This window comes from Carassius gibelio, chromosome A5 (assembly GCF_023724105.1).
Source record: "Carassius gibelio isolate Cgi1373 ecotype wild population from Czech Republic chromosome A5, carGib1.2-hapl.c, whole genome shotgun sequence".
Classification (NCBI taxonomy): domain Eukaryota; kingdom Metazoa; phylum Chordata; class Actinopteri; order Cypriniformes; family Cyprinidae; genus Carassius; species Carassius gibelio.
In genome coordinates, this window is record NC_068375.1 from 23511310 (window position 1) to 23524510 (window position 13201).

The window sequence follows — 13201 nt, forward strand, 5'->3', positions numbered from 1 at the left end:
CACTTTATGTCGTCTTTTTTTTTTTTTTTTTTTAAGCTGTACATGTGGAAAGTGCAGTTTGATGACAACATCGCATGTTGTTTACTTGATGTGCTTACACGCCAATAGCTAAGTTAACAACACAGAGATATTTGAAGCAGTTTTACTCACCGCCTGCGGATCCAACACACGATCGTGACCCTTTTTCCTTGGGACTGCATTGTCCTTAAGAAATAAACGATATGCAAATCCGGCATCAAACTGGGCCTTGTTTGTAAAACAAGCATATTCGAAATGCAGGGAACAAACAAAAACACTTGCACAACTCCGTTGATGCTCTTTAAAAATAAACTCCATCCACTGGTCCCTTAATACTGTTTTTTTTTTGGTAATCTGTGCAGGGTTGTCTTGTCCTGGCAACCAAAAACACACTCCTTTTGTGACATTTCGCTCTTGTTCTGATCAGTGAATGTCTCTGCTCTGCTATACAGGAGCACGCGCTCTTCCCGGAGAAGTGTCCTCAGGACCCATATAAGGAAATTCCGCTCCATCTAACATCACACAGAGCCATACTCGAAAAAAACTTTCCGAAACTTGTGACAAACCAGAAGGAGTATTTTTGGAACAGAAATACTCCTTCAAACGTACAACTTAATTTTTGAAACTTTGTCCATGTTTAGCATGGGAATCCAACTCTTTAAAAGTGTAAAAAATACTCAGTATGCATGAAATAGCATTTCACCCCCCCTTTAAGCATCCTACAACAAAGAACAAAAAGCAAAGCTTCCTTTGGAAAAACTGCCTTTTTAAAGATTTTTTTAAGGGAATAATTCACCCAGGAACATTTGCTGAAGATTTACTCACCCTCAGGTCATCCAAGATGTAGATGAGTTTGTTTCTTCATAGGGACAGATTTGGGGAAATTTAGTATTTAATCACTTGCTCATGGATCCCCTGCAGTGAATGGGTGCCATCAGAATATACAACTGAAAATAATATCACAATAATAGCCTGAGGGTAAGTGTAATTTCAGCAGATTTTTATTTTTAGATGAACTACTCTTTTATCTTTAGATGAATCTCTATAAATTATGTTTTAACATTATAACATTAATAACATTTTAGCTCCAGTTTTGTCCACGTGCTGCTGTTTCCTAAGTTCAAGACACTGTACACACAGCCACCAAAAGCCTTGCTGCCTCAGACTTCTGAATGAAAGTTACTAGATATTAAAGGTTAGTTCACCCAATAATCAAAATTATGTTATTAATAACTCACCCTCATGTCGTTCCAAACCCGTGAGTTTATCTTCGGGACACAGTTTAAGATATTTTAGATTTAGTCCGAGAGCTCTCAGTCCCTCCATTGAAGCTGTGTGTACGGTATACTGTCCATTTCCAGAAAGGTAAGAAAAACATCATCAAAGTAGTCCATGTGACATCAGAGGGTCCGTTGGAATATCTTGAAGCATCGAAAATACATTTTGGTCCAAAAATAGCAAAAACTAAGACTTTATTCATCATTGTCTTCTCTTCCGTGTCTGTGTGAGAGAATTCAAAGCACTGCAGATTAGTGATATCTGGTTCACAAACGAATCATTCAATGTAACCGGATCTTTTTGAACCAGTTCACCAAATTGAACTGAATTGTTTTAAACGGTTCGCGTCTCCAATAAGCATTAATCCACAAATGACTTAAGCTGTTAACTTTTTCAATGTGGCTGACACTCCCTCAGAGTCAGAATAAACCAATATCCCGGAGTAATTCATTTACTCAAACAGTACACTGACTGAACTGCTGTGAAGAGAGAACTGAAGATGAGTGTACCGAGCCGAGCCAGATAACGAACCACAAATGTTTGTGTTCCATGACATGAACATGGTCGTAAATAAATAAAATAAATAAATATAAAAATTGATTGGTTTCTAAAAATAACAATTTTCACTAATGAGGCATCAACATTTTGACAACCGGAAAAGTTTTGAAGGGCCAAAACAGTGATATTTAAATAGCGCTGTTTATCAAATAATAAATAAATTCATTAATCAATTCATTATTAAGCCTTAAAAAACTGAGTCGATTACTCAACAGTTTGGAGAATGTTCAGGCAACCTCCTGTGGACCACAAGATGGAATCGATGTCTTAATGTGCTGCCTCCTGCAATGAACATTTATGCTTTTTACTTTTAAGATCAACAGCTGTGGTCTTTTTAAACTGTGTTGGTATAAGTGCAGAGACATTTTCTTATTAGCTCAGTCCAGTTAGAGATAACAGCTCATGTGATATCATGAAAGTGTTTGACACGTTCAACGGAGTCAAATATCCTGATCTGAACCACTAATGTGAAAGTCTTCTTTCTTGTTTTAGTGTACATTTTTAAACGTAATGGGGAAGAAAGAAAATTTCTAAAATGACACTGATACGAAGTTTACACCATCAAAAGACCACTAGATGGCGTTCTAACGTAATATAAAAATAATCCTACCTTTTTTTTTTTTGGTCTAAAGAGGCTCACCGCAACACACTTCTGTTAAGTCCGATAAACCAGAGACTGTCACTTTATGTTTTTTAAGTACTCACTGTGCTAAAGACTAAATCTCATCGGCAAATTGCTGAGATTTAAACAGAGAGGTAACGTACCCCACTAGATGGTCCCAGAGATTTATTTTCCGAGTATCAGTAAAACCTGAACGGATACCAGTCGCCGATCATTGCTTCCTGGATGCTGAACTTCACGAATATAATTTCATTTATGTTAAATTAGATCCCAAATCTTTGGAATTATTACAACAAGTATAGCCTACATCAGTCTTCAGGAAGTGGAGACGGAAATTTACCTTTAGGAGCCACTTAAGTATGAAGTTAAAATAAAAAGTGATTTAAAAAATAAAATAAAATTAAGATTAATTCAACTCAGGAGATTAAACATCACAATTTACAAAAATTTTGGGTTTCAGCTATAACTAATCATATTAATTGAAATACATAATTTTATATTATAGGATTTATAATAGAAATGTATATATTTAAATGTTGTACAAGAGCATGGTATTGTCTGTGTTTGATGTTAGGCCTATTGCAAAGCATTCCAGATGCACAAATAACAACCATCACCTAAATGTAGGGTTTCAGGTATGACTGCTTATATCAGTTGAAAACATTTGCACAGTAGCACATATTGTAATCCACTTGTCTTGTTGGGTTGCTTTCATGAGTCATGGCAGGACTAGCCTGCAGGAAGGCCTCTTCAACATCTAAGGGTTAAGTGCCTTGCCCTGGGGCGCAATGACAGCGAACAAAAGAAGGGCATTGACATTAGAACCAGTCGTTCTCACCTGCAAATGCAACATTTTTATGGGCACACAATGTCAACATCCTCGGATGGCCCATCTGGGACACAAACTAGTGACCTGTGTGCTTAAAAGGTTAAAAGAGCATGTTGGAATAAGAGAATGACGTGTGAAATTGTATCCGCTCTGCTTTTGTGTGATCAACTGTATCTTTACACATGGGCTTGTGTGTGTGTAGTGGCAGTTTAGTTTTTGTGCGTTTTTAAGTACTGATGATGTATGTGTGTGGTTTTGTTTGTGTGTGTGTGTACCTGATGTCTTGAGTTTAGTACTGTTTCAGACCCACGCTACTGTTTCCTGCGGGACGTCCTCCTGACTGGATGGCTGATGAAGCAAGAGCCTGTTTGGCGTAAATATCCATGAAGTCCTGTGTGATGGGGGCAGAGATCAACCGCCTGATGCAATATTTCAGAATGCATGCTATTGTTTCTTTTTCTCGTTTATTCTCTCTCCTTCTGCCCTGTCCTCCCTGTTCCTCTCTTTCCTCACTTCTTTTCTTCTCCTTCTACCCTAGAGACCCTATAAATTAACATATGACTCTAAGTCACAGACATGTTTTTGGCTGTCCTCAGCTCTCAGGTGGACTGTCAAAGGTCACGAAATTGGTGTATGCGTTTAAGTTAGTGTCTGTTTACATGCATTTTCTCAGCCTCTTGAATTCATTCAAGGCAGCTAAACAAAAGGTCTTTGTCAGGATAAGAGCTCTTCCGAGTTTATTCTTGTATATTTTAATAACAGGACCTAGAATGTTCTAATGACAGTACAAAAGAACCACCCAAAATACAAACCTCCCGCTGACCTTACTCTTGATCAGCTAGATGAACTCAAGTTAAAATGAACCATATTAACCAACCAGAATGCTCATTAGGGCTTAACGAGCTTATTGTCCTCAGTATCTTTGTACCGTTAGTTTCCTGTAAACATTTGTGTCACTGAAGTCAGTGATTTTATTCTGTTAGTTCGGTCTTTAAACCTTAATAACCTAATTTCATTCAATTCTATTTCTATTTCTTGAAATAGAATTAACCAGCAGTTCTCTGACAGAGCCCTGGGGCCACAGGGCCTCTGCAAACTTCCAAGGGGCCCTCAGATTGACTTTAAATTATTTAAAATAAGACAAGTCAAGCATTTCAGTCAACCAAAACAATTACAAATCAAATTTTTATTCACATTTTTTTAAACCCTTAAATATATGAGGAAGCCTCATTTTAAAAGTGTGATTTCTAGACCTGAAAAAGTCAAAGAAGTTAGAAACTCTGTTGGCATTTGTATAAAAATATATAATTTATTTTATTTATTTATTTTTTATTATCATTTTTTATTTTAACGTTTTATTGGGTAGAAAGTGTAGTAAAAATATTTAGAACAAAAATATTCTAATCATATCCCTTTATACAGTAAATAACAAAGAGCTGGAAAAGAATATTGTGTAGAGTTGCGGGTCTTGTAGTCCAAAACAAGTTGAGAATCAGTGCTTTACACTAAGATTCACTTCCAACAGCAGCTTTATTTTTTCACATAAAATTATCTCTATTTAATCTCTTCTAGTATACATTCTGTAATTTCAAATAATTTATTAGTTAAAATTCTGAATCAAAATCAATAATTTGAGATTTCAAAAGTAAGGCCATTCGCTGGACAGTGAGCTTAAATTTTTTTAAGGGTCTGATCACACCTTATTAATGCGATAATGACTGCCTGACTGCATTATTCCTGACATATTGTTTGATGATTCCGTAAATAATTGTATTATGGTCTGCTAGCATTCAAGTACTTTTAACTTCAAATTGAACTTTTATTCAAGTAGTCTCTCTTCTGGCAAGAGTTCACTGGGTTTGGTTGTTTTCTGTGTTTGAGTTGTGCTGATGTCTGTGTCTGTTTTCCTGTGGATTGACAGCCTGAGACAAACACTGCACATTCATCTGCCTACAGGTGTAAAAGGTGCAAAGGTCAGAGCACAGAAGGGAAAAGGAAGATAAGAGAGGTGTATGTTGTCTTGAGTCTGTGTGTGTGTGTGTGTGTGTGTGTGTGTGTGTGTGTGTGTGTGAAATAGGGAGTTTAAGAACACAGTGCTGTCCTCACACAATTGACCTCTGTAATTTCCTGTTGACTTCAAACTAATGTGAAGCTGACTTTAGGGCAATCCATTTAAGTTGATCTATTGCTCAGTTATATAATATTAAGAGTATTCACTCTTTAAAGGAAGAGAAAGATTATGCATTTGGCTTTTGTCTATTCTAAGAAATCTTTACAGTGGGAATTTCTGTCCACTGTTAAACCCACCAAACACACACATGCTCACCCTTGCCTTCTCTGCAGCTACAGTACAACACCTATTAATAGGATTGTCTAGTCTTGTTTTGTTCTTGGAGCTCTTGAGTTGTTTTGCTGTAAGTCATACACTCTGACATCCTATACTAGTAGAGTATGAGCATTGTTGTAAAGTTGGTGTGTTTATTAAAATAGTATGTGTCATATTTCAGATGTGTGTGTTTTACGTCCTGTGTATATATAAGTCTGTTGCCGGCCAGGTTGGCTTTGGGGATGTGTTGTCCTAAATAAAGCACTTTGTGCGCACACAGAGACATAAACCATTTGTGTGGTGTTTTCCTATGGTTATTCAGATGTCACCAGTGTTTATTCAAAGGAAGAGACACATCAGCCACCTCGCCGTCTGTTTATGGTGTCTCTGACATCACCATCAGTATTTATGGAGCTTTTTTCTGTTGTACGCCCAGGGCAGATGTGCTATCATAAAAGGATGTCTCATTCTTGAGCATTAAATGAGACGTAAAGGAAGCCCTGGAGACTGTATCAGATTCAAATGGTAAAAAACTAAATAAATACAACAATAAAACTTCTAACCAATTTAAAATTCTTCAAACGTTTCACTTGGATCTTTCTTTGATCTTTAAACCATTATAATAGATATTTATTGTGGTTATAATATTTTATTAATTATGTGGTAAGAAGAAAACTGAAAATGGTGTATTAGCGTGTTTATTTTGAAACAACCTTCACTCAGAAATTGCTAGTAAATTTCGTAAAGAATTACTAATTAAATTTTGTTTATTAAACATTAAATTCTTTACTTGGTTCAAAAAAGTGTTGTTTAGAAAGAGTACAAAGAGTTCTGATAATAAAAAAGAAGAATATAAAACTACATATGACTTGAACTTAGTAATTCTACTCCCTGTATAATATCTGCAGTCTAATGTATTTGCAAAAAGCATACATTATTTTTAAACACTTTGTACAGCAGTAACACAGTACATAATACACAACGTGTATGTGTATGTGCAAGTGAATTTTTTCTGATAAATAAGGATGTCCTGTTTGCTTGAATACACACCTCCATTGTTCAACATAAGTGGTGGCACAGAGGTGAATGACTGACTTTTTATCCTCAGGAAAGTGGAGTGCATAAGTGTGTGTGTGTGCGCACATGTCATGTTATTCAACAAGCTTGTTTGAGTGTTCCTGTGTGTCTGCATCTCATATGTGTGTGCCTATACGGCTCTGATACAAATCTTTTTCCAAAACAAACAAACAGCTAAAAAAAAAAATGTGTGTCTACCTTTGGGTAGACGGGAATGAGAGTTGATGACCAAGCCTGAAGGTGAGTAGCACTCCCAACACAAACACATGTTAGGTACTGACAGTTCCTCCAAAGCCATCCGCAATGTAAGGAAAGCTGCTTCTGGGAAATCCATTGTAATATTCCTAAATTATGCTGCCACTGATTATAATGTCTGATGAAGTAATTAATGTGTTGTCAGCTGAAGCCAGTGGCAGGGGTCCATTAGAGAGAGTGTGGTTTAACACTTTAGGGATGAAAGCTTTTTACTTTTTATGGTTTAAAACAGAATTACATAAAACTTTAGCAGTGATGCTGGATAAACAAGACCGACCACTACAATTGAATATTTACCTTGATTATAAAAAAATATGAATTATGTAGTTTACTACTGTTGCATCCAAAATAATGTAGTTTACTGAAATCAATGATCAACTTTTATAGTTGAAAGTTTCCTCCCCCTTAGGCTGATTGAACCACACAAAAACTGTTGCTTCTGGCCATTTACTAGCACAGGAAAAAGCAAAAATATGAATAGAGGACATCTAGCTCCATATACTCTCTACACACACAGTAAGTATAGGAAAGAATCACCCACTTTCAAATCATCACATTTTGTTGCTTTGCATCCTGAAATGAAGATGGACACGGTTTGGGTTTTATCCAGATGCATTTACTTAGTGGAATTTATAAAATCTAAGTGAGAGAAATGACAATGTGAGAAAGAAAAAAAAATGGAGTTGTAAAGAGGAACATTTGGATGGTGAACTGTACTTGATTTCTGCCAGACATGTCGTTTGGTGTTGAAGCCAAATAATTCAATTTTAGTCTAATCTGCCTCAGAATATCTTCGAAGTGCGTTTTGGCCTTTCTTGGGGAGTAGCTTTTTTCTTGCAACTCTTCCATACAAGCCAAGAGTCTGACCAGGATTACTTAATCACCCAAAATGTCAGTGATTTGGTTTTCTTTCTTTATTGCAAAAACAAGGAAGCAAGACATGGATCTATACTCCAACAAAAAGCGATCCTATAAATAAGAACAAAACAAATATTCTGGATTTGCATATCAAATTACAGCATTATCAATACAAAAGTGCAAAAATAAACTTACAGTCTAAGAGAGCAAGTCTTTTTAGAGTCCAATTCAACAATAAAAAGGTGAAAAACAAAAGAGATTAAAGCCATTTTTGCTTATGAATGAGTTTTGCATTCAGTATAAGAAAATTTACAACATATTCAGCATAGCTTTGGATTTTCATAACAAAAGATAAAATCTATGAGGACGAAGGTATGGGACACATTTGTAAGATTAGAAACATAGGTGCTTAAGTCAACCCATCATTTGTTGATTCCACCACAAGCAAAAAAAAATAAAATAAAATAAAAAAACTCAAAACAAGCAAAGCTTAACAACATTAGAATATTTAGAAATAGACAAAATAATGGGGTATATTTTATGAAGGATTTTATGAGTCTCCTTAACCTTGATAGAAATGGAAAAAAAGCCAGGCCTTTCTCCACTTTATGTTTGTTATAAAAGGAACCCTAATAGAATTTCCTACTTAGCGTAATCTTTCTCTTTGTCTGAAATATTTGCAAGGAATGACAGTTACTCAGTTAGTTCAGTTACTTCCCTCTGGTCAGCGGTTTGTGGCTTCGAGATGGAAGACTAGATGGTACAGAAATACTTTTGTTCCACTGGCAATTGAACTTTTAAATAATATGAGTAAGATAGATGTTTTAGTATTTGATAGTTAACTGGATAGAGGATGTGTATGTGTCATGGTGCAGCCTGTTTTTATGTCTGTTTTATGTTTTTATTTTTTATTATGGATGACCGAATTCTTCTTTTATCTGCAAAACAAATTTACCTGCGGGTATGAAATAAAGATACCTTGATATTTTGCGGATATGTCAGTTATTGCACTTCCGATCTAAAATATTGATACCACCCAAACATAAACCAGATAAACACTGTTGCCTTTATGTTGGACCCTGTTAAGGGACCAACATAAAGCCATTCTGAAAGGTAACAAACACTACAGTGGCCAGGGCAAAAAGTCAAAGTTTTATTATACAGGTAAATTAATATAATTTTTTTTTTTTTTTTTTTTTAAATAGGAAAACAGCAGAACGTGTATTTAAACAGGTCCTAAATAAAGGACTGGTGAGCTAACTAATTTAAACTACCACTAACTCAAGAGTCAAGAAAACTTCCTATCTCCCAAGGAAGAAATCAAACACAGCAAAAGTCTTCTGGGTCAACTCATTTACCCATGCTTTCTGTGTACTCCGTGGTAACTAAACAGGAAACCACTCACCAGCCTTAAAAAAGAAGGAGAAACAAGACTAAACGCAAACACGAGACAGAGTTCCCAGTGCAAGCCACCATTGAAGCGCTAGCAGCTTTTAAATAGGTAGAGGCTTCAGGTGTTTGTAATAGTCTCCACCCACATCCAGTTAGCAGCTACACTAAGGAAAGAGAGAAAGAGCAGGGGCTCGTAACACCCCCACCCTTAAAACATTAAATATAATTTAAACAAATTATTTTTAATGAATTGAATACTCACCAACTATAATGGAGAACTCCAACACAGACCAAATGTCCAAATAAACAACTTAAATTTTATTTGACTAAAATGTTAGTCAACTCCACTTCATTAAAATCTCAGATAATTGTGCAGGCAGGAAATGTGTCTCCCGCTAAAAATAAGACACGCTTTCAACAAGTTGTTCAGGCCTGACCTAGCAACTCCAAACACTAAGGAGGACTTCATCTCATTGTAAAATCTTAACAGGGACTTTGAGTGTCACCTGCAAACACCAACCCATCCATCGAGAATGGTGTATAGTCCTCAACTGAGCCCTTTTTACTTTCAAACTCAAAAAGACTGTCTAGGTAAGCAGCTACTCACTAGACAGAACAATGCTTCCCAAAACTACTGTTCACTCAAGAACACTGCCATAGTCTCAGGAAAGCAATTCTTAAATTCCTCAAGAATTACCTTCTCTCCAAGAGGAGCAAAATCTGTAGGATTTCATGGTATCTTAAAATTGCAGTTTTAACAGCCTCAATCTAAAATCTGGTCAGAAGGTAAACAAACTTGAGCCATATCTGTTAAAACGCATTGAAGCAGTAATGTCCATACACTCTTTTAGCCTGACAGAGTTACAACTACACCCTCAAAATGAGTAAAGTATTTTTCCAATATCATTCTCTATGAAAGGAAGAACCAAACAGATTTTTACAAACAGCCAAGTCAGCACTAGCTTCAGTTGTCACAGCTGTTTGACTGTATTACTGCTCAAAGTCTTTAATCTTCACCAAGACTGCATTTATTTAATCAGAAATACAATAAAAACCATAATAATGGGACATCTTATATATATATATATATATATATATATATATATATATATATATATATATATATATATATATATATATATATATATACATACACACACTCACTCACCTAAAGGATACTTCTTCTTCTTTATTGTTTATTGGCGGTTGGCAAAGCAGCTTTTGGTGCATTTCCGCCACCTACTGGGATGGAGTGTGAATACCTAGGGTGATGGAATGAAAAACTAAAAAAAAAACACTGTGTATCTTTCAAATATTTAAATAAAATAGTGTACACTTTTGGTTGTATCTGTGCACTCTGAAATAAATCTTTTATTGCTAGCTGAACTTTCAGTTCCTTTAGATCTTCCACAAGTTGAGCTCGTTCCTCATTAAATGCTTGACATTGAACAAGCACATGCTCCACTGTTTCTGCCACCCCACAATGGATGCACCCATCTGTCTCACTTTTTCCTAACATGTGTAAATACTAAAGGATTATTAGGAACGCCTGTTCAATTTCTCATTTATGCAATTATCTAATCAACCAATCACATGGCAGTTGCTTCAATGCATTTAGGGGTGTGGTCCTGGTCAAGACAATCTCCTGAACTCCAAACTGAATGTCAGAATGGGAAAGAAAGCTGATTTAAGCAATTTTGAGCGTGGCATGGTTGTTGGTGCCAGACAGGCCGGTCTGAGTATTTCACAATCTGCTCAGTTACTGGGATTTTCATGCATAACCATTTCTAAGGTTTACAAAGAACGGTGTGAAAAGGGAAAAACATCCAGTATGTGGCAGTCCTGTGGTCAAAAATGCCTTGTTGATTCTAGAGGTCAGAGGAGAATGGTTCAAGCTGATAGAAGAGCAACTTTGACTGAAATAACCACTCGTTACAACCGAGGTATGCAGCAAAGCATTTGTGAATCCACAACATGCACAACCTTGAGGCGGATGGGCTACAACAGCAGAAGACCCACCGGGTACCACTTATCTCCACTACAAATAGGAAAAAAAGGCTACAGTTTGCATGAGCTCACCAAAATTGGACAGTTGAAGACTGGAAAAATGTTGCCTGGTCTGATGAGTCTCGATCTCTGTTGAGACATTCAGATGGTAGAGTCAGAATTTGGCGTAAACAGAATGAGAACATGGATCCATCACTCCTTGTTACCACTGTGCAGGCTGGTGGTGGTGGTGGTGTAATGGTGTGGGGGATGCCCCTTAGTGCCAATTGGGCATTGTTTAAATGCCACGGCCTACCTGAGCATTGTTTCTGGCCATGTCCATCCCTTTATGACCACCATGTACCCATCCTCTGATGGCTACTTCCAGTAGGATAATGCACCATGTCACAAAGCTCGAATCATTTCAAAATGGTTTCTTGAACATGACAATGAGTTCACTGTACTTAAATGATCCCCACAGTCACCAGATCTCAATCCAATAGAGCATCTTTGGGATGTGGTGGAACGGGAGCTTCGTGCCCTGGATGTGCATCCCACAAATCTCCATCACCTCAAGATGCTATCCCATCAATATGAGCCAACATTTCTAAAGGATGCTTTCAGCACCTTGTTGAATCAATGCCACGTAGAATTAAGGCAGTTCTGAAGGCGAAAAGGAGTCAAACACCGTATTAGTATGGTGTTCCTAATAATCCTTAAGGTGAGTGTGTGTGTATGTGTATATATATATATATATATATATATATATATATATATATATATATATAATTATTATTATTATTATTTTTTTTTTCTTCTTCTGCTTATTTTTTTTTGAAATCCTACTGAACCCAAACTTGAACACTAGTATATATTTTACTCCACGCTGTTTACATGTTAAATGTGCCATGAATAAGTGCTGTTAATTAAAGATGAATAGATTATAGTCGCAGGCTTTATTCAGCTGTGTGGAATTCTGTGGGTTGGGGTTGAGTTGAGGTTGAGCTGTTGTCTGTCAGCTTAAGGATGTTTTGGGTAACCGGTCTATTCCTGTTGTTCAGAGAGGTGCCAAACGAGTCCTCTTATCAGAGCCAAGTATACACACCAGCACAGGCGGCTACTTCCTTTTCAACACAACAACCCTATTTTAACCCAAATAAACTGTAGTCGGAGAATGACGCCCACACTTGTTAAAGTAGATACATGTGATTAAGGTGAGTGAAGTCAGCTGGATTTTCCTCTAATGTCACTGATGTAGATCAGCACAAAATTTCACATTCTTTTCTCTGATTTCCAGATGTTTTTTATTTATTTACATTTAGCTGACACTTTTATCCAAAGCGACTTACAATTGTTATATATTTCAGAGGTCACACACCTCTGGAGCAACTGGGCATTAAGTGTCTTGCTCAGGGACACATTGGTGTCTCACAGTGGATTCGAACCCATGTCTCTCACACCAAAGGCATGTGAATTAGCATTATAATAGAGAGTGCTAGAGTTAGAGGGTCAAGTGAAGATGAAATAGATGTTTTCAGCTGTTTCTTGAAAATGAGTAAGGCATTTCAGTCAAATGTAATTTATGCAATATTTCAAACCTTTAACCTAAGTGGGAAAATCAACCCATGGCAACAATATTAAAGTAGCCTAGACTTGGCAACCCTGCATCCAATAAGAGCTGGTGGAGTCAAATCTGACAGATCTCAGGTCAAGAATAAGGAGAAATGACTGACAAGACCATACTGGAGTATTTGCTGCTCACCAGATCCTGAGCTCACAAATATCTGATCTTGTAAGACATGCTCCCTTTACACAAAGTGCGTGTGATCATAAAATTGAAAGTGAACAGCGCAAACGCTCATTCAAGAGATTTAGATACTCTGCAGCTCCCTATTAGAATGTTTAAAGGAGTGCACATGAAAATCACAGAAGCGAAACACGTTGCGGCAGAAGACCGCAATGATCAGACATTCAGCGGAGCGAGATTAAGAAAACAGCCAAA